The sequence below is a fragment of the Oncorhynchus nerka genome, linkage group LG20, assembly GCF_034236695.1.
Source record: "Oncorhynchus nerka isolate Pitt River linkage group LG20, Oner_Uvic_2.0, whole genome shotgun sequence".
Lineage (NCBI taxonomy): Eukaryota > Metazoa > Chordata > Actinopteri > Salmoniformes > Salmonidae > Oncorhynchus > Oncorhynchus nerka.
This window is the reverse complement of record NC_088415.1, coordinates 46,405,258-46,432,120: the sequence shown is the minus strand read 5'-3', so window position 1 is coordinate 46,432,120 and position 26,863 is coordinate 46,405,258. Positions and strand designations below refer to the sequence as shown.

Genomic DNA, 26,863 nt, shown 5'->3' with positions numbered 1-26,863 from the left:
GTTTGACATGGGGTCACCTGATATGAAAATGGGGTCGCAGGAACATTTCCAAAATCCCCCCCAAATGTTTTTTTTAAATCGTTGTATCTCAAAATCATTGTAATGTGGTTACCCTTAAAAATCTAAATGATGATTGTTGAAATCTAAACGATAAAATTCAATCAGAGTGCCCTTAGATCGTGGGAAAAGGCTGCACTTGACTGATGCGCTGTAGCCTTTCGTGCTGTCATGTGACTGAATGCTGCAGTCTAAGCATTCACGGGTCATTACGGAGGAGTTTTGGTTACTGAGTTGTTGTTTCCTTCAGAGCATTAAAACTGTATGTATTTATTTAACTACGCAAGTCAGCTAAGATCAAATTCTTATTTACAATGACGGCCTACCCCGGTCAAACCCGGACGACACTGGGCCAATTGTGCGCCGCCCTTTGGGACTCCCAATCACGGCCGGATGTGATACGGTCTGGATTCAAACCAGGGACTGTAGTGACACCTCTCAGTGCCTTAGACCGCTGCGCCACTTGAGAGCCCATTGTGCCCTTCGTCAGCTCATATCTGTGTGAAGCTGGATTCAGCAGTGGTCTCGTCTGCATTAAAACCAAATATTGATCCAGGTTGGATGTGACAGCAGTGATGAGGAGTGCACTGTTGACCACACCCCCTGACTTTGAGAAGCTCCGATGCGACATGCACCAAGCACACCCATCTCATCAGCGGTGGTGAGATAAGAGATAATGTCAGACTCATTTGCAATTGGCTGTATAGCTCCACATTAAAAGTATGTGATCGTGAGTTGAGAAAACAATCAAAAATACTGTTAGAATGTTTTGCAATTGCCTGCCATAGCCCCAAATAAACAAGTTAACTTTGGCTTTTAATTACAATTTATTTTGTGGTTGGGGTCATGAGAACTTTCAGATATCAAAACTGGATCGTGGACAAAAAAAGTTGGGGAACACCTACCCTAGACACTGACCTTGGGTCAGTTTTGCATTTCCCCACTAATGGTTAAGGTTAGGCTTGGAGGAGGGGAAGCTGATTCTAGGTCTCTACTGTAACTTGGGGAACTTCACCCTGGAGCCAACAGTGAGACCTAAAGGGAGGGTGGAGCTGTGGAGGGGCACCTAAGGTCAACCAAGGTCAGGGGGAGGGGTTTGGGATGAAAGAGGTGGATCTGGTCCAACGTGCTGGCTGTATCCCATTGTTGCCCTCGCCATCTGGAAACTACGCTATGGTAGAGGCTGGGACTCACATCAAAGCAGGGAAAGGGGTCTTCACCTATTGCTTGTGTCAAAAGGGGGAATCAAAGAGTATTTTGTGCTGGCAAAAGAGGTGCTTTCCTGCTGTTCTCCAGCAGCCCTTACAGAGCAGGTTCGTGTCTGGGCGTATATACTGTAGTAGCGCAGTTTCTGCCTCTGGCACACAACAACAGCATGTCAGGTTAACTCAAATCAAATCAAATTGTATTTGTCATATCCGTCAGTTTAAGGTAGAAACATATTTGTTTGCTTTGGATGCCTCTCAATCCACTGCATCTGCCAATGTTGCACTTCCGCATCTGCAGTCAAAAGTGACATCCTGAAAATCTGTCTTCTCACTAAAACATCTGTAGAGTCCAAACAGTTTGACATACAAACTACTATGGAAAGGGGAGACTCTCAGGTACATGAAGGTGTTCTCCGTTTTGCTCTAAGATCACCACAAGTGGCAAGGGACTCGTCTGAAGTCGGTACCGTTGATGTGCTAACTTCTGTTTGTAGCTTCCGAACCGTTTGGGCTACAAACTAATGTGACCTCACTGTGGAAAAGGGAGATTCTCACAAATACGATGATCATCTACGCGCACAAGTGTCACAGGACTCGTATGAAGGTAACTAGGACCTTTGAAAACATTTTTTAAGTATGAAGGTAGTTTTGTGCCTACCCAAATTACGATTAAAAATAAATATATACACTACCGTTCAAAAGTTTGGGGCAATTACAAATTTCCTTGTTTTTAAAAGAAAATTTAAAAAATTGTACATTAAAATAACATCAAATTGATCAGAAATACAGTTTAGACATTAATAATGTTGTAAATGACTATTGTAGCTGGAAACGGCAGATTTTTTTATGGAATATCTACATAGGCTAACAGAGGACCATTATCAGCAACCATCACTCCTGTGTTCCAATGGCATGTTGTGTTAGCTAATCCAAGTTTATCATTTTAAAAGGATAATTGAACATTAGAAAACCATTTTTCAATTATATAAGCACAGCTGAAAACTGTTGTCCTGATTAAAGAAGCAATAAAACTGGCCTTCTTTTAGACTAGTTGAGTATCTGGAGCATCAGCATTTGTGGGTTCGATTTGTGGAGTGATTTGTGGAGGGGTTGAAAAACTAGGACATTTCTTAAGTGACCCCAAACTTTTGAACGGTAGTGTATATACACTGCTCAAAAAAATAAAGGGAACACTTAAACAACACAATGTAACTCCAAGTCAATCACACTTCTGTGAAATAAAACTGTCCACTTAGGAAGCAACACTGATTGACAATAAATTTCACATGCTGTTGTGCAAATGGAATAGACAACAGGTGGAAATTATAGGCAATTAGCAAGACACCCCCAATAAAGGAGTGGTTCTGCAGGTGGTGACCACAGACCACTTCTCAGTTCCTATGCTTCCTGGCTGATGTTTTGGTCACTTTTGAATGCTGGCGGTGCTTTCACTCTAGTGGTAGCATGAGACGGAATCTACAACTCACACAAGTGGCTCAGGTAGTGCAGCTCATCCAGGATGCCACATCAATGCGAGCTGTGGCAAGAAGGTTTGCTGTGTCTGTCAGCGTAGTGTCCAGAGCATGGAGGCACTACCAGGAGACAGGCCAGTACATCAGGAGACGTGGAGGAGGCCGTAGGAGGGCAACAACCCAGCAGCAGGACAGCTACCTCCACCTTTGTGCAAGGAGGAGCACTGCCAGAGCCCTGCAAAATGACCTCCAGCAGGCCAAAAATGTGCATGTGTCTGCTCAATCGGTCAGAAACAGACTCCATGAGGGTGGTATGAGGGCCCGACGTCCACAGGTGGGGGTTTGGCATTTGCCAGAGAACACCAAGATTGGCAAATTCGCCACTGGCACCCTGTGCTCTTCACAGATGAAAGCAGGTTCACACTGAGCACATGTGACAGACGTGACAGAGTCTGGAAACGCAGTGGAGAACGTTCTACTGCCTGCAACATCCTCCAGCATGACCGGTTTGGCGGTGGGTCAGTCATGGTGTGGGTGGCATTTCTTTGGAGGGCCGCACAGCCCTCCATGTGCTCGCCAGAGGTAGCCTGACTGCCATTAGGTACCGAGATGAGATCCTCAGACCCCTTGTGAGACCATATGCTGGTGCGGTTAGCCCTGGGTTCCTCCTCATGCAAGACAATACTAGACCTCATGTGGCTGGAGTGTGTCATCAGTTCCTGCAAGAGGAAGGCATTGATGCTATGGACTGGCCCGCCCGTTCCCCAGACGTGAATCCAACTGAGCACATATGGGACATCATGTCTCGCTCCATCCACCAAGTCTTTTGCACCACTGACTGTCCAGGAGGAGTTGGCGGATGCTTTAGTTCAGGTCTGGGAGGATATCCGGGGCGGCAGGGTAGACTAGTGGTTAGAGCATTGGACTAGTAACCGGAAGGTTGCAAGTTCAAACCCCCGAGCTGACAAGGTACAAATCTGTCATTCTGCCCCTGAACAGGCAGTTAATCCACTGTTCCTAGGCCGTCATTGAAAATAAGAATTTGTTCTGACTTAACTGACTTGCCTAGTAAAATAAAATAAATAAAAAATCCATCAGGAGACCATCCGCCACCTCATCAGGAGCATGCCCAGGCATGGTAGGGAGGTCATACAGGCACAAGGAGGCCACACACACTACTGAGCCTCATTTTGACTTGTTTTAAGGACATTACATCAAAGTTGGATCAGCCTGTAGTGTGTTTTTCCACTTTAATTTTGAGTGTGACTCCAAATCCAGACCTCCATGGGTTGATACATTTGATTTTCATTGATAATTTTTGTGTGATTTTGTCAGCACATTCAACTATGTAAAGAAAAAAGTATTAATAAGAATATTTAATTCATTCAGATATAGGATGTGTTATTTTAGTGTTATTTTAGTGTTCCCTTCCCTATTTTTTTGAGCAGTGTATATACAGTTGAAGTCGGAAGTTTACATACACTTAGGTTGGTGTCATTAAAACTTGTTTTTCAACCACACATTTCTTGGTAACCAACTTCATACTTTGTTACAAAAAGTGCAAATCAATCCCAGAACAACAGCAAAGGACCTTGTGAAGATGCTGGAGGAAACAGGTGCAAAGTTATCTATATCCACAGTAAAACAAGTCCTATATTGACATAACCTGAAAGGCATCTCAGCAAGGAAGAAGTCCCTGCTCCAAATCCGCCATAAAAAAAGCCAGACTATCGTTTGCAACTGCACATGGGGACAAAGATCGTACTTTATGAAGAAATGTCCTCTGGTCTAATGACCATCGTTATGTTTTGAGAAAAAAGGGGGAGGCTTGAAGCCGAAGAACACCATCCCAACCACGAAGCACGGGGTGGCAGCATTATGTTGTGGTGGTGCTTTGCTGCAGAGGTCCTACAACTCAAAATCAATTAGCTAAATGATCCGTAGTATGACCATAGTAAAACAATTCCAATCCGCTTATAATTAAGAATAAAAAAAAATGGTAACAAGTGTAATAAAATAAAATACACAAGAATGGAGCTACAGTATGACCACACCCCCTGACACCCCCTGGGAATACGAGGGCCCATGCCAAATCTTTTCAGCCTTCTGAGGGGGAGTTCTGAGGAACTTGACGCTCTCAACCCACTCCAAAACAGTCCCCCCGCTCCACAACAGCCCCTCTTTCTCCTATAGTCCACAATAAGCTCCTTGGTCTTACTGACATTGAGGGAGAGGTTGTTGTCCTGGCACCACACTGCTAAGTTTCTGACCTCCTCCCTGTAGGTGGACTCATCGCTGTTGGTGATCAGGTCTACCACCGTCGTGTTATCGGCAAACTTGATGATGATGTTGGACTTGTGCTTGGCCATGCAGTCGTGGGTGAACAGGGAGTACAGGAGAGGACTAAGCACACACACCTGAGGGGCCCCTGTGCTGAGGGTCAGCGTGGCGGAGGTGTTGTTGCCTACCCTCACGACTTGGTGCCGGCCCGTCAGGAAATCCAGGATCCAGTTGCAGGGGAAGGGGTTCAGTCCCAGGGTCCCTAGCTTGGTGATGAGCTTGGAGGGCACTATGGTGTTGAACGCTGAGCTGTAGTCTATGAACAGCATTCTCACATAGTTATTACCCCTCTTGTCCAGGTGGGAGAGGGCAGTGTGAAGTGATTGTGTCATCTGTGGGTCTGTTGGGCTGGTATGTGAATTGGAATGGGTCTAGGGTGTCTGGGATGAGGGTGTTGATGTGTGCCATGACCAGCCTTCCAAAGGAGTTCATAATTACAGATGTGAGTGCTGCAGAATGACAGTTGTTTAGGCAGGTTACCTTGGAGCTCTTGGGAACAGGGACAAGGGTGGTCAGCTTGAAACATGTTGGGATTACAGACTAAGACTAGGAGAGATTGAAAATGTCTGTGAAGACACTTGCCAGCTGGTCTGCGCATGCTTTGAGACCACCCCCTGTTATTCCGCCTTGTGGTTGTTAACCCGTTTAAATGTTTTGCTCATGTGGGCCACGGAGAGCAAGATCACATACAGTAGTCATCCAAAAACAGGTGATTTCATGCAAGGCACAGTGTTATATTCCTCGAAGCGAGCATAAAATACAGTTAGCTAATTTGGGAGTTCTGCATTGCATGGCTGGGTTTCCTATTATAATCCGTTATCGTCTGCAAGCCCTGCCACATAGCACCCCTAGTGGCGCAGGAGACATGTTGCTAGAAGTGAGGTGGAACGGTTCTAAGTCTACCCGTGCCATAGTCTCCACACACCAGAAACGCTGCCTCTGGGTGAGCCTTTTCTTGTTTGTTTATAGGCCCATACAGTTCGTTGAGTACCAGAGTGTTTGTTATTGGCTTGGGGTGGGATAAACTTTGATTTGATGTAGACCGCTGTGATAATTACGGATGAGAAATCTCTTGGTAGATAAAAGGGTCTGCAGCTTACCATGAGGTATTCTTTATCAGGTGAGAAAGTGCTAGAGATTTCCTTCACACTTGAAGTAGCACACCAGTTGTTTTTTTATTTTTAAAAACACTACACCTCCTTGTGACTTCTACAAAGCCTCTGTACGATCCTGCCTCTGCATGGAGAATCCACCGAGTACTACTTGCATTGCATCATCATCCAGCCACGTTTCAGTAAGACATACATATAACATCCAGCTTTCCAAGTCTCTCTGATAGGAGATGTTACGTTCTCACAAGACAAACTCAATATATCGCTCACGGAAAGGGGACTAACAACGAAAATGACTTTGATAACCAAAACAAAACAGAAAGGGGTGCAAAAAGGTTTCTGAAAGGCACCCATGTGGGTTCCCACTGAAAGTTGGCAAAGCCGCTAGTAAGACACCCACCATGGATTCCCACTACGTTTGCCTCCAAAAAGACAAACTACAAGAAAAACCCACAACAACTTCGGATAGGGCGTAAAAAGAAAAAGAGTCTTCTTTCAAACTTAAGAGGTTGAGCTCAAAATCGCACCTCAGCTGACATGAAATGTAGCTCTCCCAACATCTCTCAAGCTCAACTGGAGCACTGAGCCAGCCACTCTTAAATATCACCTGGTCTAGCACAGGTGAAACACCTTCCGACTAACGAAATGGACAAGCCAGCACAGGTGTAACACATACTTACTAACAAGGTGACACCAATTGGTGTGCCCTACGTGCTAACATGATACCTCAAAATAAAAAAAATTCTGTAACAGAGAGACTCGAACGAAGATCATCCATCTTATTCTCGAGTGACTGGAAATTTTCCAATAGAATGGAGGAGAGCACCGTTTGGTTTTGTCTTTGCCAAAATTTCACCAGGAATCCACCTTGTCTCCTGTGTCTACACCTGTAGCGTTTTTTTAGCCCATGGAACAAAGAAATAGGATCCGGTATGATCAGTCGAATAGCTCAGTCGGAGTTGAAGTCATATTTTAAGTCCAAATTAAGGTGAGTAACTGTCGATCTGATGCCCAGAAGTGGCTGGAGGTCATACGTGATGATAATAGTATGATCTTTCTGTATCAAAAAAGTAAAGATAAACATGATAAGAGTCACTATATAGCAAAGTTGTTACCCTTCTCTTGTTTGTGTGATTGATTTAGGACCGTTGCCTCGCAGCAGGCCATGGGAAGCCCCCGAGGCCTGTCGAAACATTGTTGGCTTTGACCAGGGCCCGTTTGAAGGAAATGTTACAGCTTGCCTACAAATAGCCTGATTTGTGTATTTCTATGAGTAATTACCACAGAGATGGGAACCCATTCATATTATTAACGTTTTCATGGAAATGGGCCCCAAATTACACTACCTCAGTTTGTGATTATAATTATTAATTCATTGATTCATCCTTTTCCTGGAGAGCTACGAGTGTGCAAGGTTTTGTTACAGCCCTGCACTAAAACAACTGATTCAGCCAACCAAGGTCCTGGCAAACAATCAATTAATAAAATCAGGTGTGTTAGAGCTGGGATGGAACATAAATGTGCACCCCCTGTAGCTCTCGAGTGTTGGCCACCCCCAAAGCCGTCATTTCAGTTCAACTACAAATACTTTTATCCCCATTGCTGTTCCTATTCACCACTGAGAGGTAGAAGATGTGCTCCGACACATGCGCTAATCTTAGATTCCCTCTTGGTGTCTGCACAGCAACTGCGTGCAGTCCAGAAGCGCATATTAAATTGCGTTATTTATTTAGATTTTAATCAGGCTACTTTGATGTCATGGAACCCTCTAATGGCATGATGTGTCATACAAACCATCTCATTCTTCTCATGCTGTTGGTTTTTTGCCAGGCCTTGTTTTCCTCCTTTAAATTAGAGGCAGTTTACAAACTCAAGGCTGTTCCAAACAGTAGAGCAAAATGAGACATCATACATAAACTCTGTGACATATGCTTTAATGAGAAACATATGACTGACTGACCACACCCTTAGTGTTCCTACGTCACAAAAGTTTTTTTTTATCAAAGACTCAGATTGAGCTCGATTTATTTTAAATAAATTTCTCTATTTCCCTGAACAAAAGTTCTGTAAATGTTTAATGTTTGTGATTTTATAATAACACATTTCTGTGTTCTAATCATATGCTTTTCTAATAACAGTTTTCTGTGTTCATACAAGTGACCATATTGAACGAATCCTCACTTATCAGTATCTGCAATTTGGCAGTACGCCCACACCTTGTTTGAGAACGAAAGATATCCCAGTTTCAAGGTCTCAGCTTAGAGAGAAGAAGCCTCGTGGGGTATTGATCGGTCACATGAATGAAGCAAGCATTCATTATTTATGAATGATGAATAAGCTAAATCATGCAAATGGGACTTGTCTGCAGTATATAAGGGAATTAACGGGACTGCCCCGTTAGAGCTCCTAACAGATGTTCACTATGGTGCATCAAGTTTGTTGGAACCTCTCCAGCAGGCTGATAATAAATAATGATTAAATTAAGATTGATTTCGAATGTCCCTGTATAAGAATTTGCACGACAACCCACGTATATGTGTCTGGCCTTTTGGATTATTTATGAGCCCTAAATAGTCTCAACTGTTCCCTAGCACAGAGTTTCCCAAACAACTCTTTACACCGGAGTTGTCTCGAGATGGCTATGCATGAGCCTAGTAGCATAGCAGCTCTCTCCATTGAATACAGGCGGTTGACGTCAACAACCCTCATCGAATATTTAAAAAAGGATTACAATAATGAGATGTGTCCACCAATCCAAAGAACGGATTGGCGGGAGGTATACAGCCCGCCGTGCCACTTTGTGGACAACAACTCCCATTTGTTTTGGTGGAGAGACATGTATCTTGTCAGTATATCCATAATCTTTGCTCTTTCTTCCCCATGTCATTCTTTCACTCACATCTCATCTGGGTTCAGGCTTAGCACAGCCGAAGGAGCCAACTCATCCATCATTGGGAAAATGAACATTGCTATTTGAGAATTAGTATGAAATGTGGAACAAACTTAGACCTAGTTGGCTCATATATTGGTCATGTGACGTTTTGGTGATTTACTATCGATGGAGAGCATATAGGCAATTTACTTGCCAAAGCGACCCTGTCAAGTGAGTCATTATGGCTTCCCAGGCACGTTGTCAGTCAGGGGAAGACCTGATACTTTCCACTGAAGATATCACAGCTTTCCTGAATAAACATATGCCAAACACAACCCCCTGCCCCTATACCACTCTAGGCACTAGATCTGACAGGATAAGATAGGTGTGGGAAATATTGCAAGTTCCACCTAGTGGGCAAGGTTGAGCAACTATCATATTGCTTATACCTATCCAGTCCTTTCAGATATGCATAACGTTCCTAGGCTCTAGAGCAGGGGTATTCAACTCTTACCCAACGAGGTCTGGAGCCTGCTGTTTTTATGTTCTACCTCATAATTCATTGCACGCACCTGGTGTGCCAGGTCTCAATCTGTTCTTGATTAGAAGGGAACAACGAAACCAAGCAGTGGAACTGGCTCCGAAGGTCCAGAGTTGAGTTTGAGGGATCTAGGGGTGAGCGGCAAGGGTTGTTTCTAGTCAAGGTCCACTGCAATGAGCCACGTATTGTAAGTACCCTGCTGTCCGCAGGCTTATCGGCCCAAATCAGATGTCTCGCGAATGGATCTGCAAAAAAAGCGTTGTTATTATTGGGCCTCTGTCCTGAGATGGCAATTGCAGAGAAAACAGAGTGGAGCGGAGTGGGGTCAGCGCCTTCATCATTTTCCAAGATCGGAGTGTAGATGGGGTTCGTGTTTGTTTTTGTTTTGAAACTGGAACTCCTTTTTCTGAGTTCCTCCAACTGAAAATGCAGGAGCTACATCTCCTCTTTGAGATACAGTTCAGCTTGGGTTATGCGTTAGCATAAATCAAATGTTTGAAACGATCTGGTGGTGTCTTGCACTTTGTGAGAACATATAGACAAACACTTGCTCGTGCTGTCAAAGCGAGCAGACCTACTGTACATGTAATTTCCGCGAGTTTATCCTGCTCGCATTAACAACTATTTGCCTGTGTCATTGTAGATCATCTGAATTTAAAATACAATAGTGGTCAAAAATTTAACTTTGAGAGTTTCTAAACAGGTACTCTTTCTTCACATGATAATCAATCAATTACATTTGTGTACTGAACATCACCTTTAATTGTTGATCTATCATGTCTCACTCTGTGTGTTTCTCCCCAGCCGTCCAGTCCTGTGCTGTCAGAAATGGAGGCTGTGAGCAGGACTGTGTGCAGCTGTCCCCGGATCACTACCAGTGTCACTGCAGAGCCAACTATCATCTTGCAGAGGACAGCAAACACTGCAAGTGTAAGTGCCACTAGTCGGCCATTTAATGGAAAAACCTGTGTATGCTTGTGTGCAAACTTCTCAGTCCATCCTTTTTATGCCATTTTGGCAGACACTTTTATGTTATTGGCACTAATATTGTGTATAAACAGTATATATTATATTATAAATACCTCACATGTGACTCATAATAAGATGAAGCAATTAGCACATCTAATGAATTATCCGACTCCATAAAGATTATTTAGCAATATGCAAGCACACTATAGTTGAGTTACAGTAATAGGCCATTAAGAAATGTCTGAGAATGGAATTCTAAATACAATTATTATTGAATTACTTACTGAAAACAATGATAACATTATACAAGACATCATACCCTGAAATGCCATGCCCCAAAAGTCCATGGGGTGGAGAGAGAAAGAAAGAGAGAGATTGTATCTCACCACAGCAGTTCAGGCACAAAAAAGAGAAAGAACAAGGAATCTAAGACCCTTTTATAAGCATCTGAGCTGTTTGGATTCAAAATCTGCAGTGTTGACCAATAGTATTACTGTCACGTTAACCTCCAATCAGATATCAGACTTGCATGATGTCACCTCTGCTTCTCAGAGGTGAGACAATGGGGGTTGGAGACATAATACAGAGAATGCTGATTTCCTAAAATGACACAAAGGAAATTATTGCATACAGTTGATAAGAAGAGTCACTTTGGGGGTTGCCCTACAACAACGCTGGTGATGCTAGCTGATGCGAACTGATGCAGAGCCATGCGGCACAAACCTATTTTTCTTAGTTTTTCATGACAGGGAATAACAAAATGCTTACTGTGCTGTGTTGGCTGCATTCGCTGTATTGGCTATGCTTCAACAGTTCATTTTCTGCCTGTTTGATCTGTCGTGGGGCCAAAGAAATCTAATGTCATTCTATGACTATAAATCCATCCTGGTGTTTAACTTACCAGCTCCACTATGTTTTCTCCAACAAAGCCCATGAAAACCATGAACAAATACCTAATAAAAGTAACACATTAAACAAACTCAATTGCACTTGTGGCCATTGTTGTTGCCCATTTGGTATGAGCCCCTAAAGGAGTTTGGCAGCCTTGGCCTGTGGTGAATTTGAAATGCAATAAAACACAATTATGTCTTCTTAAAGGCTGCAGACTGCACCGATTCTGTCCATTTGTAACTTGCTAGCTTGTGTTAATGACCACTTGCCCAAGCTCTAGCGCCCAGATTTCCTCCTTCTACAGATACAGTAGATGGAGTATACATTTTATAGTCCAGGCAATATGTGCCAAATCTTTGGAGATATGTTCACTTTTTCATTAAAAGCTTGAAACTTGGTACACTTGTACAGTTTGGGGCCCTGAAAAGGTTCAGATGGAGGCATCGCAAAAACACCTCCCGACGGCTGTGGTGGACATTCCGCCATTAAACAAACAATGCATTGTGCGTCATATCTTATGAACCAAACATGTTAACACAGAAAATATGATGTCTACCTCTCTATGTTGATGGTCAAAGATTACAGTAATGCCATGCACAACATAAAAAATGCCCCCTGGTATCCATGGTGGCCATTTTGCTATTCCGCTATAAGCGGACAGTGTATTTTTCCCGTCATATCTGCCGAACTATTCATTAATAACACAGAAAAGGTCTGCACCAATGTTTTGATGGTCAAGGATTACAATTGTGCTATGTACAACATCATAAATAGCTACGATTATTATAAAATGGTGAACTGCCACTGGGCAAAAAAGCATCCATATCAGGGGATATCTTTACATTACACGTTTTTAATATTCTAAAGAATACAGACCATTTCCAAAGCAATTTTGGAGTTTGGAGGATATACACTACATCCTGACAAATTCTAAATTCAGATGTGTCTTTTAGACATACAGTTTATTAGGTACACCACCCTGTTCATGAAAATGGTTCGCTCCTACAGACAGTGAGTCACGTGGTATATAAAGCAAGCAGACGGACATGGAGGCATTCAGTTACTGTTAGATTGAACGTTAGAATGGGCAAAATGAGTGACCTAAGGGACTTTGAGCGTGTTATGATCATCGGTACCAGGAGCTCTGGTTCCAGTATCTCAGAAACGGCCGGCATCCTGGGCTTTTCACGCACGACAGTGTCTAGAAGGAGAATGGTGCGACAAACCAAAAACATCCAGTCGGTGGCAGTCCTGTGGGTGAAAACAGCTCGTGGATGAGAGGTCGAAGGAGAATGGCAAGAATCATGCAAGCTAACAGGCAGGCCACAAACAGGCAAATAACAGCGCAGTACAACAGTGGTGTGCAGAACGGCATCTAGCAACGCACAACTCGTCAGTCCTTGTCACGGATGGGCTATTGCAGCAGACGACCCCACCGGATTCCAGCAGAATCTTTCTTGCTCGTACCTTAGCATGGTGTCAATGATGATACATTTTCAGTAAAGCAGAATAAAACATGATTCATTCCACATTGCCCCCAAACTAAGCTTAACCTAAAGTATAATATTTCTCAAGAAATAGTTCAATCAAATTTTCAAATCAACAACAGAAATAATATTATAAGGTGTACATGAAATCAAATCTAATTTTATTTGTCACATGCACATGGTTAGCAGATGTTAATGCGAGTGTAGCGAAATGCTTGTGCTTCTAGTTCCGACAGTACAGTAATATCTAACAAGTAATCTAACCTAACAATTTCACAACAACTACCTTATACACACAAGTGTAAAGGAATGAATAAGAATATGTACATACAAATATATGAATGAGTGATGGCCGAACGGCATAGGCAAGATGCAGTAGATGGTATAGAGTACAGTATATACAAATGAGATGAGTAATGTAGGGTATGTAAATATTATATAAAGTGCCATTGTTTAAAGTGGCTAGTGATACATTTATTACATACATTTTTCCATTATTAAAGTGGCTAGAGTTGAGTCAGTATGTTGGCAGCAGCCACTCAATGTTAGTGATGGCTGTTTAACAGTCTGATGTCCTTGAGATAGAAGCTGTTTTTCAGTCTCTCGGTCCCAGCCTTGATCCACCTGTACTGACCTCGCCTTCTGGATGATAGCGGGGTGAAGAGGCAGTGGCTCAGGTGGTTGTTGTCCTTGATGATATTTTTGGCCTTCCTGTGACATCGGGTGGTGTGTCCTGGAGGGCAGGTAGTTTGCTCCCGCTGATGCGTTATGCAGACCTCACTACCCTCTGGAGAGCCTTACGGTTGTGGGCAGAGCAGTTGCCATACCAGGCGGTGATACAGCCCGACAGGATGCTTTCGATTGTGCATCTGTAAAAGATGGAGTGTTCTTGGTTACAAGCCAAATTTTTTCAGCCTCCTGAGGTTGAAGAGGCGCTGCTGCGCCTTCTTCACCACGCTGTCTGTGTGGGTGGACCATTCCAGTTTGTCTGTGATACGTACGCCGAGGAACTTAAAACTTTCCACGCTCTTCACTACTGTCCCATCGATGTGGATAGGGGGGTGCTCCCTCTGCTTTTTCCTGAAGTCCACGATCATCTCCTTAGTGTTGTTGACGTTGAGTGTGAGGTTATTTTCCTGACACCACACTCCAAGGGCCCTCACCTCCTCCCTGTAGGCCGTCTCGTCGTTGTTGGTAAATCAAGCCTACCACTGTAGTGTCGTCTGCAAACTTGATGATTGAGTTGGAGTTATGCATGGCCACGCAGTCATGGGTGAACAGGGAATACAGGAGAGGGCTGAGAATGCACCCTTGTGGGGCCTCAGTGTTGAGGATCAGCGGGGTGGAGATGTTGTTACCTACCCTCACCACCTGGGGGCGGCCCGTCAGGACGTCCAGGACCCAGTTGCACAGGGCGGGGTCGAGACCCAGGGTCTCGATCTTAATGACAAGTTTGGAGGGTACTATGGTGTTAAATGCTGAGCGGTAGTCGATGAACAGCATTCTTAAATAGGTATTCCTCTTGTCCAGATGGGTTAGGGTAGTGTGCAGTGTGATTGCGATTGCGTCGTCTGTGGACCTATTGGGCGGTAAGCAAATTGGAGTGGGTCCAGGGTGTCAGATAGGGTGGAGTTGATATGGTCCTTGACTAGTCTCTCAAACCACTTCATGATGACGGAAGTGAGTGCTACGGAAGTGAGTGCTACATTTACATTGAGCAGTTAGCCTAGTGGGCCAGTAACCAAAAGGTTGCTGGATCGAATCCCCGAGCTGACAAGGTGAAAATCTGTCATTCTGCTCCTGAGAAAGGCAGTTAACCCACTGTTCCCCGGATGCTGACGATGTTGATTATGGCAGTCACCCCACACCTCTCTGATTCAGAGGGTTAAATGCAGAAGACACATTTCAGTTGAAGGCAGTTCAACAGTTGTACAACTGACTAGGTATCTCCCTTCCCCATTGTCAGAAACTGAGATTTCATTGGATTTCTTTCCATTGTTTACCACAGCAGTCCACCATTATATAATAATCTGAACTGTTTGATGTTTTACGGGATATCATTTTATTCATTGACCATCAACACATAGTTGTAAACATCACCTTCTGTGATATCATGATATCATTCAGTAGGTATGACGGAAAATACATTGTCCGGCTATGGCGGAATAGCAAAATGACTGCCACTGCCTCTAGGTTGCGATTTGATGTTGTGCATAGTACCATTGTAATCCTTGACCATCAAAACATAGGGGTAAACATCACCTTCTCTGTAATAGCATGCTTGGTTCAGGAGATAGGAGAAATAAATCCCTTATTTGCAGGTGTTTTTCCGATGCCTCCATATCTAAATGTTCAGGGCCCCAAACTGTACAAGTTTACAAAGTTTCATGCTTTTATGAAAAAGTAAACAGAATTTTCACAAATCCCCTGCACTATGAGCTTAGCTGAACTACACAGCTGTGCTGTAGTGGTTGGCTTCAGATATCGTGGCTGGCAGTCCTCAGTCCTTACCCAAAGGCCATTGGCAGCCTGGGTCCTTACTTCTGAATTATACTTCAGATGGTTCTTATTGTGGTCGACACGTAGATCTCAGATACAACATGTCGTATTTTATATATCAAGACACATGTAATATTGTTGGAATTTTACATTTAAACATCAAAGGACAAAAAAGCCCTCAGAGAAATGTCAATTATGTTTACAATCCAATTGGATTGAAGTGATATTTAAATGGTTTTGATAAAATAGAGGGGAAAATACAATTATAGTCATTTATGAGGTTATAAAGCAGAGCTTGCAGCTGTTGGGAAGTGTGAACTGTAATAACAAAAAAATTGTTAAATTACAGTCCACTTTGGCGAGCTTTGAAATTCCTCTAGTCTTGTATCCGACTGCGAGGTCCTTGACAGAGACCGGTTGGCTTGGAGAGACTTGCCATTGGCTTGGCGACCTCTGACCATTGGTCTGTCTGGCCAGCAGACTGACTGGCCAATACACATTAACTGAGTCTTACCAGTGGCTCACTGTTGCCTTTGTTACCAAAGCACCATCCAAGAGCGCAATGCGTGAAATAGTTATACCTAGGGTGGATTTCAAACAAACCGGCATTGTGGAAAAGTTACATTGTTACTGTTGTATCAATTCTATCTTTGGGCAGATGTGGAAATCTTGTACCTTTTTACTGACTTTGTTTTGCTTTACAATGAATTATCTTGTTTCCAAGTAGCTACCAAGAAATAAAGGAAAAGCCACTTGGAAATTCACCTCTCAGGGGTCCAGACATGGAAGTAACTATGGCCATATCTGCAGGGAGAAAGTAACCAGACTCCCATTTAACCCCATTACCCTCTTACTCCCTCAAATCCACAAGGGCGAATGTGTTTGTGTGTGTTGTTTCTGTCTGTGTGTGCGTGCGTGTACGTACATTATTGTACTCATTCTGTGTTACTGTGTTCCAGTGAGAAACCCGTGTGCAGACAGAAATGGAGGCTGTGTGCACACCTGTAGAAATGAAGGAGGACGATCTCAGTGTGACTGTCGTCCTGGATATACACTGGCACAGGATGGCAAAAACTGTGAAGGTCAACTTCCGAATTGACTATGCTTCTAGGGATTAGTCTATTGGTGGTAATGGTGATTACAATGATTTAAGGTGTATGTGTGTGTGTGTCTCAGACATCGACGAGTGTGAGACAGGCCAAACTCCATGTGCCCACGGTTGCCATAACACCCAGGGTTCCTTTACCTGTGTCTGTAACCCAGCATACAAGTTGGGTGCCAACGGCAGGAAATGCTATCGTAAGTCAACTTTCATTCACTCTCAGTCAACTCCCATTAACTCACTGAGACATTACCAATTATCCGTGATGTCAAAATAGCATTACACATTTACACTTTTATTATAGCATTTTTACTGGCATGAATCATCATCCATATTCCCCTTTAGGCATGTTGGAGTTTAGAGTAAAATACAACAAAGGCTATTACAAATGTTTTGGTCAGACTAAAACATTAGCGCCACAAGAAAAAGGGATTATTTGCAAGAAAATATTGTGTATATGTTTGTCTTGGAACAACAGGTGTCCACATTTGTCTCTCCTTAGGTATCGAGATGGAGATTGTGAACGGTTGTGAGACTGCCAACGGAGGCTGTTCCCAAAAGTGCCAACACTCCGCCCTCGGACCTGTCTGCAGCTGTAACCATGGTTACCATCTGGACGATGACCTCAGGACATGTGTGGGTGAGCAAAGAGCAGTTTGGAGAATAATATAATCAGGTTTTTTTTCGATATGGAATGATTTTAGTGCCAATCATTTTGAATTTGGCATGAATTCAAAACGATTGAACTGACAAATTATTGGCACTAAAGTCCCTTCATAGACAGACTTGTCAACAATGACCGTGTGTGTTTTAGACTTGGACGAGTGCGAGACGGGAAGCTCGTGCTGCGAGCAGGACTGTACGAACTATCCCGGGGGTTATGAATGCTACTGCGGGGCTGGCTACCGTCTCAACTCGGATGGGTGTGGCTGTGATGGTATGGTCCATTTAGCAGGATAACCTCCTTGATCAAATGCTATCAAAAATGATCTTAAATGATCTATCTACGCAATGGGTCGACTTCCTGTTTAGAGAATAAAAGTCAGCTTGCTCTCCCTGATGTAGGCATGCCTCAAGGGGTGGGGTAAATTGGAAGACAATAATTGTAGTCTTGGCAGATTTAAGTTCTGTTGTTGATGTCTGTAAGCATGAAGACACCCTTTGCTTACAATGATGTAATCTCTCTGAGCCTTATTAGTGTGTTTGCTGCAGCTTGAGCTCTACAATCGCGGCAAGCACATAGAATTTCTTCAGGAAATGTACCATTTCTAGTTTTGGTTGTTGATGTTGCAGATGTGGATGAGTGTCTGGTAGACAACGGAGGCTGTGACCATACCTGCCAGAACACAGCCGGCTCCTTCCAGTGCTACTGTCGCCTCGGACACCGGCTAAACGAGAACCGTCTCTCCTGTATTCGTAAGTGGATTGAAAATGAATCCTGTCTGGGCGGTAAGTCAGGTCAAAATAACACTTAGGGCCAGAAGTTTATCCTGACTTGACCAAAACTCTGGGCCTTAGTGGTAGGCTATGCCAGGCGGTAGACGTTATCGGCTGTAACTAGGCCTCAGAGTTGATTCAAGTGGCGTGCTAAAGTGGATATTAGAATGGAGACTAAGTGTGCAGAGACAGAGACAATGACTGTTCTACTTTCTCCCTCCAGCCCTGGAGCGGGCAGTAGAGCTGTTGGAGTGGAGCGGCCGCATCGCGGTGAAGCTCCCTCCACCCCAGTTCACCCTGCTGAATGACAACTTCCAGCCGCTGGAGCGCTATGACGACTATGAGGAGGACGGCCTGGGAGAGCTCCGGGCCCAGAGCACCCTCACCAAGACCTTTGGTATACATACACCTGTAGCAACACCCACATAAGGCATATATAAGACTGTTGTAATAACCAGATAAGGAAGTCGTAACACAGATGTAAGCAGCTTATAAACAGCTTGTTTGCACATATTTTTTTTAGATTGTAAAAACAATGTCAAAATTGGCTTTACTCCTTTACTATATATATTGTACCTCATCTTCCTCTTCCTGCTCTTCCTCACCAGTGTGTTTAAACGAAACGTTTGGCCATGACTGCAGCCTGACGTGTGATGACTGCTCCAACGGTGGTGTGTGTGACCTGGAGGAGGGACGTTGTGACTGCCCTGATGGGTGGACAGGCCTTGTCTGCAACCAGAGTGAGTCTCTTCTGCACCTGATGCCATGCAGAGAGAACAAAATACACACTATATGTACAAAAGTATGTGGACTGCCCTTCAAATTTGTGAATTTGACTATTTCAGCCACACCAGATGCTGACATGTGTATAAAATCAAGCACACCGCCATGCAATCTCTATAGACAAACATTGGTAGTAGAATGGCCTTACTGAAGAGCTACGTGACTTTCAACGTGGCACCGTCATAGGATGCCACCTTTCCAACAAGTCAGTTTGTAAAATTTCTGCCCTGCTACAGCTGCCCCAGGCAACTGTAAGTGCTGTTATTATGAAGTGGAAACGTCTAGGAGCAACAACGGCTCAGTCGCAAAGTGGTAGGGCACACCAGCACACAGAACGGGACCGCCGAGTGCAAAAGTGCGTAGCACATAAGAATCGTCTGTCCTCGGTTGTAACACTCACTACTGAGTTCCAAACTGCCTCTGGAAGCATTGTCAGCACAAGAAATGCTCGTCAGGAGCTTCTTGAAATGGGTGAAATGGGATCACCATGCACAATGCCAAGCTTCGGCTGAAGTGGTGTAAAGCTCGCCGCCATTGGATTCTGTAGCAGTGGAAACGCGTTCTCTGGAGTGATAAATCACGCTTCACTTTCTGGCGGAGGTCGACGGACGACTCAGGGTTTGGTGGATAGCAGGATAACACTACCTGCCCGAATGCATAGTGCCTACTGTAAAGTTTGGTGGAGTAAGAATAATGGTCTGGGTCTGTTTTTTTGTGGTTTGGATTAGGCCCCTTAGTTCCAGTGAAGGGAAATGACATTCTAGACAATTCTGTGCTTCCAACTTTGTGGCAACAGTTTGGTGAAGGACCCTTCCTGTTTCAGCATGACAATGCCCCCATGCACAAAGCGAGATCCATATAGAAATGGTTTGTCGAAATTGGTGTGGAAGAACTTGACTGGCCTGCACAGAGCCCTGACCTCAACCCCATCAAACACCTTTGTGATGAATTGGAACACCGACTGCGAGCCAGGCCTAATCGCCCAACATCAGTGCCAGACCTCACTAATGCTCTTGTGGCTGAATGGAAGCAAGTCCCCACAGCAATGTTATAACATCTAATGGAAAGCCTTCCCAGAAGAGTGAAGGCTGTTATAGCCGCAAAGGGGGGACCAACTCCATATTAATGCCCATGATTTTGTGATGAGATGTTTGACAAGCAGTTGTCCACATACTTTTGGTCATGTGGTGTATCAAAACATTAAAAGGGTTTAATCCTCAAAGTCACAGGTGTTATTGAGAACCTGCTGTGTTTTTAGTCAACAAACCCATATGGGGTTAACCCATTCCTGAGTGAAGCTACAGATGTAGGATCATAATTCAACCAGTATTGCCATAGCAGCATAATCCTGCAGCAACAGGATTTGAACATTTAGTCCATAATGTGGCTTGATCGGTGGTGAGGCTATTAGCTGGAAAAAAGTAGGGCACATGAAAGTACAATACTGTTAGTATAACCGCATGTTAGCGTGGGTTTTCAGTGAATTTATGTAAATCCTGAAGCTCAGCTGCATTTACTGCGGCTCAAATTAAGATTCTGTATATGTTTTTGAAGGGAATTTTACATTATGTCAGACATAATCATCCAACAGAAATGGCCTATTTTGATGACGTATCCAGCTTTGATTGAGAGATTTAACGCCATACACGTGTCTATGCTTCTCTCACCCTCTCTCTCTCCTTCCCTCTGCTCAGCTTGTCTAGAGGGCACATTTGGCAGGAACTGCCTCTTCAGCTGTAAGTGTAAGAATGGTGCCACCTGTGACCCTGTGAGCGGGCATTGTCGCTGCCCACCTGGAGTCAGTGGGGATCTGTGCCAGGATGGTGAGTTGGCACACATTAATGTTATCATGCAGACCTGGATCAAAATAACATTGTTTTCTCTTTAAATGATACATATGATTTGGCTTACCTAGCATTTGAATTATCCCAAAAGTGCAAATACCAATATTGGTGCACATTATAATGTGCTATAATGTACTCTCTACTCTTCTCTGTGTCTCTTTGCTCCATAGGCTGTCCTAGCGGTCTGTATGGGAAACTTTGCATAAGAAGTGTAACTGTGCCAATAACGGGCGCTGCCATCGGACCTACGGAGCCTGCCTGTGTGACCCTGGGCTCTATGGGCGTTTCTGTCACCTACGTGAGTGGCGTGACATCTCACTGACTCTCTACTTTCTGTTTCCTTTCGGTCATACATTCACTCCCTGTAGCCATTTATTTCAATTGCCAGACCCAGTGACTACCTCAAGGAAAGACTCATTCATAGTACGTCAGGATCATACTGTGATCGGGGCTGTCAAACATCTCAGAGGATTGCTGATCGAGGATCAGGTCCCCTCTGTCCATGTAATGTTATTCAATGTGATCTAAATGACTAAACTGATCATACATCATAACCCCAACAATGAGATTCTTTATCAATACGGGCCCTGGACCTCTTGCCCTGCACAACCATGTACACAGTCAGGCAGTATCCATGTGTGCCCTATCAGGCCTGCAGTCCGGTTTAACCCTTTGGTGTGCCGTCTCTACCCAGCGTGTCCTAAGTGGGCATATGGCCCTGGCTGCTCGGAGGAGTGCCAGTGTTTCCAACAGAACACCCTGGAGTGCCACCGCCGCCATGGCTCCTGTGTCTGCAAACCAGGCTACCAGGGCAAGAACTGCCAGGAGGGTCAGTGGTTCAGGAGATGTTCTGCATGCACCCACACACACATAAGCATGGACACACACACACACACACACACACACACACACACACACACACACACACACACACACACACACACACACACACACACACACACACACACACACATCAAGGAATGGTTCTATCTAGCCTAATCTGGGTCTGGGAAACTGTCCCTAAATGTGTAACCAGCACTTTTAACCCACTTTTGCACCTCTTCTCTAGAATGTGACAGAGGATACTATGGCCTTGCCTGCAAGAGGACATGTGAGTGTCCATCATGGGTACCCTGTGATCGTGTGACAGGGGAGTGTCTGCGCCAGTGCCCGCCTGGTTTCCATGGGGACAACTGTGACCTAGGTGGGTACAGTGCATGGCGTGCCAGCCCAGACCAACGCAGAATAGTACTTCATTGTCCATTTATTGGAAACAGAAATGGGTATTTACACTGAACTAAAATATAAATGCAACATGTAAAGTGTTGGTTCCATGTTTCATAAGCTGAAATGAAAGATACCAGAAATGTTCCATATGCACAAAAAACATATTTCTCTAAAATGTGGTGAAGACATTTGTTAACATCCCTGTTAGTAAGCATTTCTCCTTTGCCAAGATAATTCATTGACTTAACAGGTGTCATATCAAGAAGCTGATTTAAACAACATGATCATTACACAGGTCCACCTTGTGCTGGGGACAATAAAAGACCACTAAATTGTCACACAACACAATCCCACAGATGTCTCAAGTCTTGAAGGAGCGTGCAATTGGCATGCTGACTGCAGGAATGTCCACCAGAGCTGTTTCCAGAGAATTGAATGTTTATTTCTCCACCATAAGCCGCCTCCAATATCGTTTTAAAGAATTTGGCAAAACGTCCAACCGGCCTCACAACTGCAGACCACGTGAAATCACGCCAGCCCATGACCACCACATCTGTCTTCTTCACCTGCGGGACCATCTGACACCAGCCACCCGGACAGCTGGTGAAACTGTGGGTTTGCACAACTGAAGAATTTCTGTACAAACTGTCAGGAACCGTCCCAGGGAAGCTCATCTGCGTGCTCGTCATCCTCACCAGCGTCTTGATATGACTGGTCACGACCCTGGTGTTCGGCGTATTAACCGACTTTAGTAGGCAAATGATCCCCTTCGATGGTCACTAGCACGCTGGAGGAGTGTGCTGTTCACGGATGAATCGCTGTTTCAACTGTACCTTGCAGATGACAGCGTGTATGGCGTCTTGTGGGCAAGCGGTTTGCTGATCACCGTTGTGAACAGAGTGCCCCATGGTTGTGGTGGGGTTATGGTATGGGCAGGCATAAGCTACGGACAGCGAACACAAATGCATTTTATTGATGGCAATTTGAATGCACAGAGATACTGTGACAAGAGCCTGAGGCCCATTGTCATGCCATTCATCCGCCACCATCACCTCAGCCCCATGTCGCAAGGATCTGTACACAATTCCTGGAAGTTGAAACTGTCCCAGTTCTTCCATGGCCTGCAAACTCACCAGAGTATAACCCATTGAGCATCAAATCAAAATCAAATCACATTTTATTGGTCACATACACATGGTTAGCAGATGTTAATGCGAGTGTAGCGAAATGCTTGTGCTTCTAGTTCCGACCATGCAGTAATGTCTAACAAGTAATCTAACAATTTCACAACAACTACCTTATACACACAAGTGTAAAGGAATGAATAAGAATATGTACATATAAATATATGGATGAGCGATGGCCGAACAGCATAGGCAAGATGCAATAGATGGTATAGAGTACAGTATATACATATGAGCTTTATTTAACTAGGCAAGATGCAATAGATGCCTGTTACAGATTTGTACCTTGTCACGGGGATTTGAAGCAACCTTTCAATTACTAGTATACATATGAGATGAGTAATGTAGGGTATGTAAACATTATATAAAGTGGAGTTGTTTAAAGTGACTAGTGATACATTTATTACATCCAATTTTCCATTATTAAAAAGTGTCTAGAGTTGAGTCAATATGTTGGCAGCAGCCACTCTATGTTAGTGATGGCTGTTTAACAGTCTGATGTCCTTGAGATAGCTGTTTTTCAGTCTCTCGGTCCCAGCTTTGATCCACCTGTACTGACCTCGCCTTCTGGATGATAGCGGGGTGAACAGGCAGTGGCTCGAGTGGTTGTTGTCCTTGATGATCTTTTTGGCCTTCCTGTGACATCGGGTGGTGTAGGTGTCTTGGAGGGCAGGTAGTTTGCCCCCGGTGATGCGTTGTGCAGACCTCACTACCTTCTGGATAGCTCTGCGGTTGTGGGCGGAGCAGTTGCCGTACCAGGTGGTGATACAGCCCGACAGGATGCTCTCGATTGTGCATCTGTTAAGGTTTGTGAGTATTTTTGGGGACAAGCCGGATTTATTCAGCCTCCTGAGGTTGAAGAGGCGCTGTTGTGCCTTCTTCACCACGCTGTCTGCATTTCAGTTTGTCCGTGATGTGTATAACGAGGAACCTAAAACGTTCCACCTTCCCCACTACTGTCGATGTGGATAGGGGTGTGCTCCCTCTACTGTTTCCTGAAGTCCCGATCATCTCCTTTGTTTTGTTGACGTTGAGTGTGAGATTTGTCCAGATGGGTTAGGGCAGTGTGCAGTGTGATTGCGATTGCGTCGTCTGTGGACCTATTGGGGCGGTAAGCAAATTGGAATGGGTCTAGGGTGTCAGGGAGGGTGGAGGTAATATGATCCTTGACTAGTCTCTCAAAGCACTTCATGCTCTGAGGAAATGGCTAGGGATGCCGTCTGGGCCGGCACCCTTGCGAGGGTTAACATGTTTAAATGTTTTACTCATGTTGGCTGCGGTGAAGGAGAGTCCGCAGGTTTTGGTAGTGGGCCGTGTTGGTGGCACTGTATTGTCCTCAAAGCGAGCAAAGAAGTTGTTTAGTTTGTCTGGGAGCAAGACATTGGGGTCCGTGACAGGGCTGGTTTACCTTTTGTAGTCCATGATTGACTGTATACCCTGCCACATTCCTCTCGTGTCTGAGCCATTGAATTGCGACTCTACTTTGTCTCTATACTGACGCTTAGCTTGTTTGATTGCCTTGCGGAGGGAATAGCTACACTGTTTGTATTCGGTCATGTTTCCGGTCGCCTTGCTCTGATTAAAGCAGTGGTTCGCATTTTCAGTTTTGCGAGAATGCTGCCATCAATCCACGGTTTATGGTTGGGGACGGTTTTAATAGTTGTCGTTGGTACAACATCACCGATGCACTTGCTAATCAACTCGCTCACAGAATCAGCGTATACATCAATGTTGTTGTTCGACGCTGTCCGGAAGGTATCCCAGTCCACGTGATCGAAGCAATCTTGAAGCGTGGAATTAGTTTCTGTCTATAGGCTGCGAGCAGCAAAATGGAGTCGTGGTCAGATTTCCCGAAAGGAGGGTGAGGGATGGCTTTGTATGCGTCGCGGAAGTTAGAGTAACAATGATCCAGAATTTTCCCAGCCCGGGTCGCGCATTCGATTTGCAGATCAAATTTAGCCTCAGGATATGAGGTTTCCAGTTTACATAGAGTCCAATTAAGTTCTTTCAGGGCCGTCTAGGTGTCTGCTTGGGGGGGGGTGTACACGACTGTGATTATAGTCAAAGATAATTCCCTTGGTAGATAATGCGGTCTGCATTTGATTGTAAGGAATTCTAGGTCAGGTGAACAAAAGGATTTGAGTTCCTGTATGTTGTTATGATTACACCATGACTCGTTAATCATAAGGCATACACCCCGCTCTTCTTCTTACCAGAGAGATGTTTGTTTCTGTCGGCGCGATGCGTGAAGAAACCAGGTGGCTCTACCGACTCTGATAAAGTATCCCGAGTGAGCCATGTTTCCGTGAAACAGAGAATGTTACAAACTCTGATGTCTCTCTGGAAGCAACCCTTGCTCGGATTTCGTCTAAATTGTTGTCAAGAGACTGGATGTTGGCTAATAGTATTCTCGCTAGCGGTGGGCGATGTGCCCGTTAACGAGCCTGACCAGAAGACCGCTCCACCCCTTCTGCGGCGCCCTGGAAAGTCGTATTCCTGGTCGTAACGTTGGTAAGTTAACGTTGCTCTTATATCCAATAGTTCCTCCCGGCTGTTTGTAATAAGACTTAAGATGTCCTGGGGTAACAGTGTAAGAAATAATACATTAAAAAAACAATATACTGCATAGTTTCCTAAGAACGCGAAGCGAGGCGATCATCTCTGTCGACGCCGACAGTCGGCGCATGTTTTGGATGCTCTGGATGGACGAGTACAACAGCGTGTTCCAGTTCCCGCCAATATCCATTAACTTCGCACAGCCATTGAAGAGGAGTGGGACAACATTCCACAGGCCACAATCAACAGCCTGATCAACTCTATGCGAAGGAGATGTGTCGCTCTGCATGAGGGAATTGGTGGCCACATCACATACTGACTGGTTTTCTGATCCACGCCCCTACTTTTTTTTAAGGTATCTGTAACCAACAGATCCATATCTGTATTCCCAGTCATGTGAAATCCATAGGTTAGCGCCTAATGAATTTATTTTAATTGACTGATTTCCTTATATGAACCGTGCTAACAATCTTTGTAATTGGGTCAATTAGAATTGAACAATTTAAGAAATAAACTGCAATACCAATTCAATAATTGAAAAAATTGCATCCATTTTATATGATTTCTCAACAAACTGAAAAGGAGAAGCTAACCACTTCCTGAATTTAGTGACTTAAATTCCAAGGGACCCCAACCTTGCACAACACGCACATGCACAGTTTGGACATCCATCTTTTTTTTCTCATGGTGTTTCTCATGGACCCACACAGTCTTCCACGCACATGGTAGTTCCAGCTCTTTATGAGTTCATACTCTTATTTTAGATGAGTTACTCAACACTGTGCTTCTGTTTCCCTCTCTCTTGCTGTTTGTGCTGAGCAGTTACACAATAATCAACAGGAGGTTGGGGGGCGGAGGGTATTAGCTGCACATCAGGACCTTAATGATTTGAAACAGGTGTGTAAGTGCTGGGGTGGGGGAAAAAAGCCTGTACACCCTGTAGTCCCCCAGGACAAGAGTTGGAGGCCACTGTATTGGAGCCATTAGGTAAGAACAGAAGTGTTCATTAAAGGGTGACATTTTGATCATGGGGAAAAAGGAGAGCTCACTGCAACCCCTGCATCAACAGACAGCACCCCAGCTTGAAGCCAACCATGTGATTCTCTGCCCAGTCTCCCCTACTACATCATTCTATAATACCAACACGTTAAAACACTTCTCCAGACATTGTAAAAAATCTGATAATTCGCTTACAATGGCTTTTGGTGTATCTGGAACCAGTATGCGTGTGTGCGTGCGTGCGTGCGAGAGAGAGAGAGACCATGTGGCGGAAGGAGATGCT

The 26,863-nt window shown here is 44.4% G+C and overlaps 1 pseudogene; it reads left to right on the top strand.

Moving 5' to 3' along the window:
- Positions 1–26,863, top strand: part of LOC115102611 (multiple epidermal growth factor-like domains protein 6) — a 113,278-nt pseudogene that overhangs the window by 17,641 nt on the left and 68,774 nt on the right.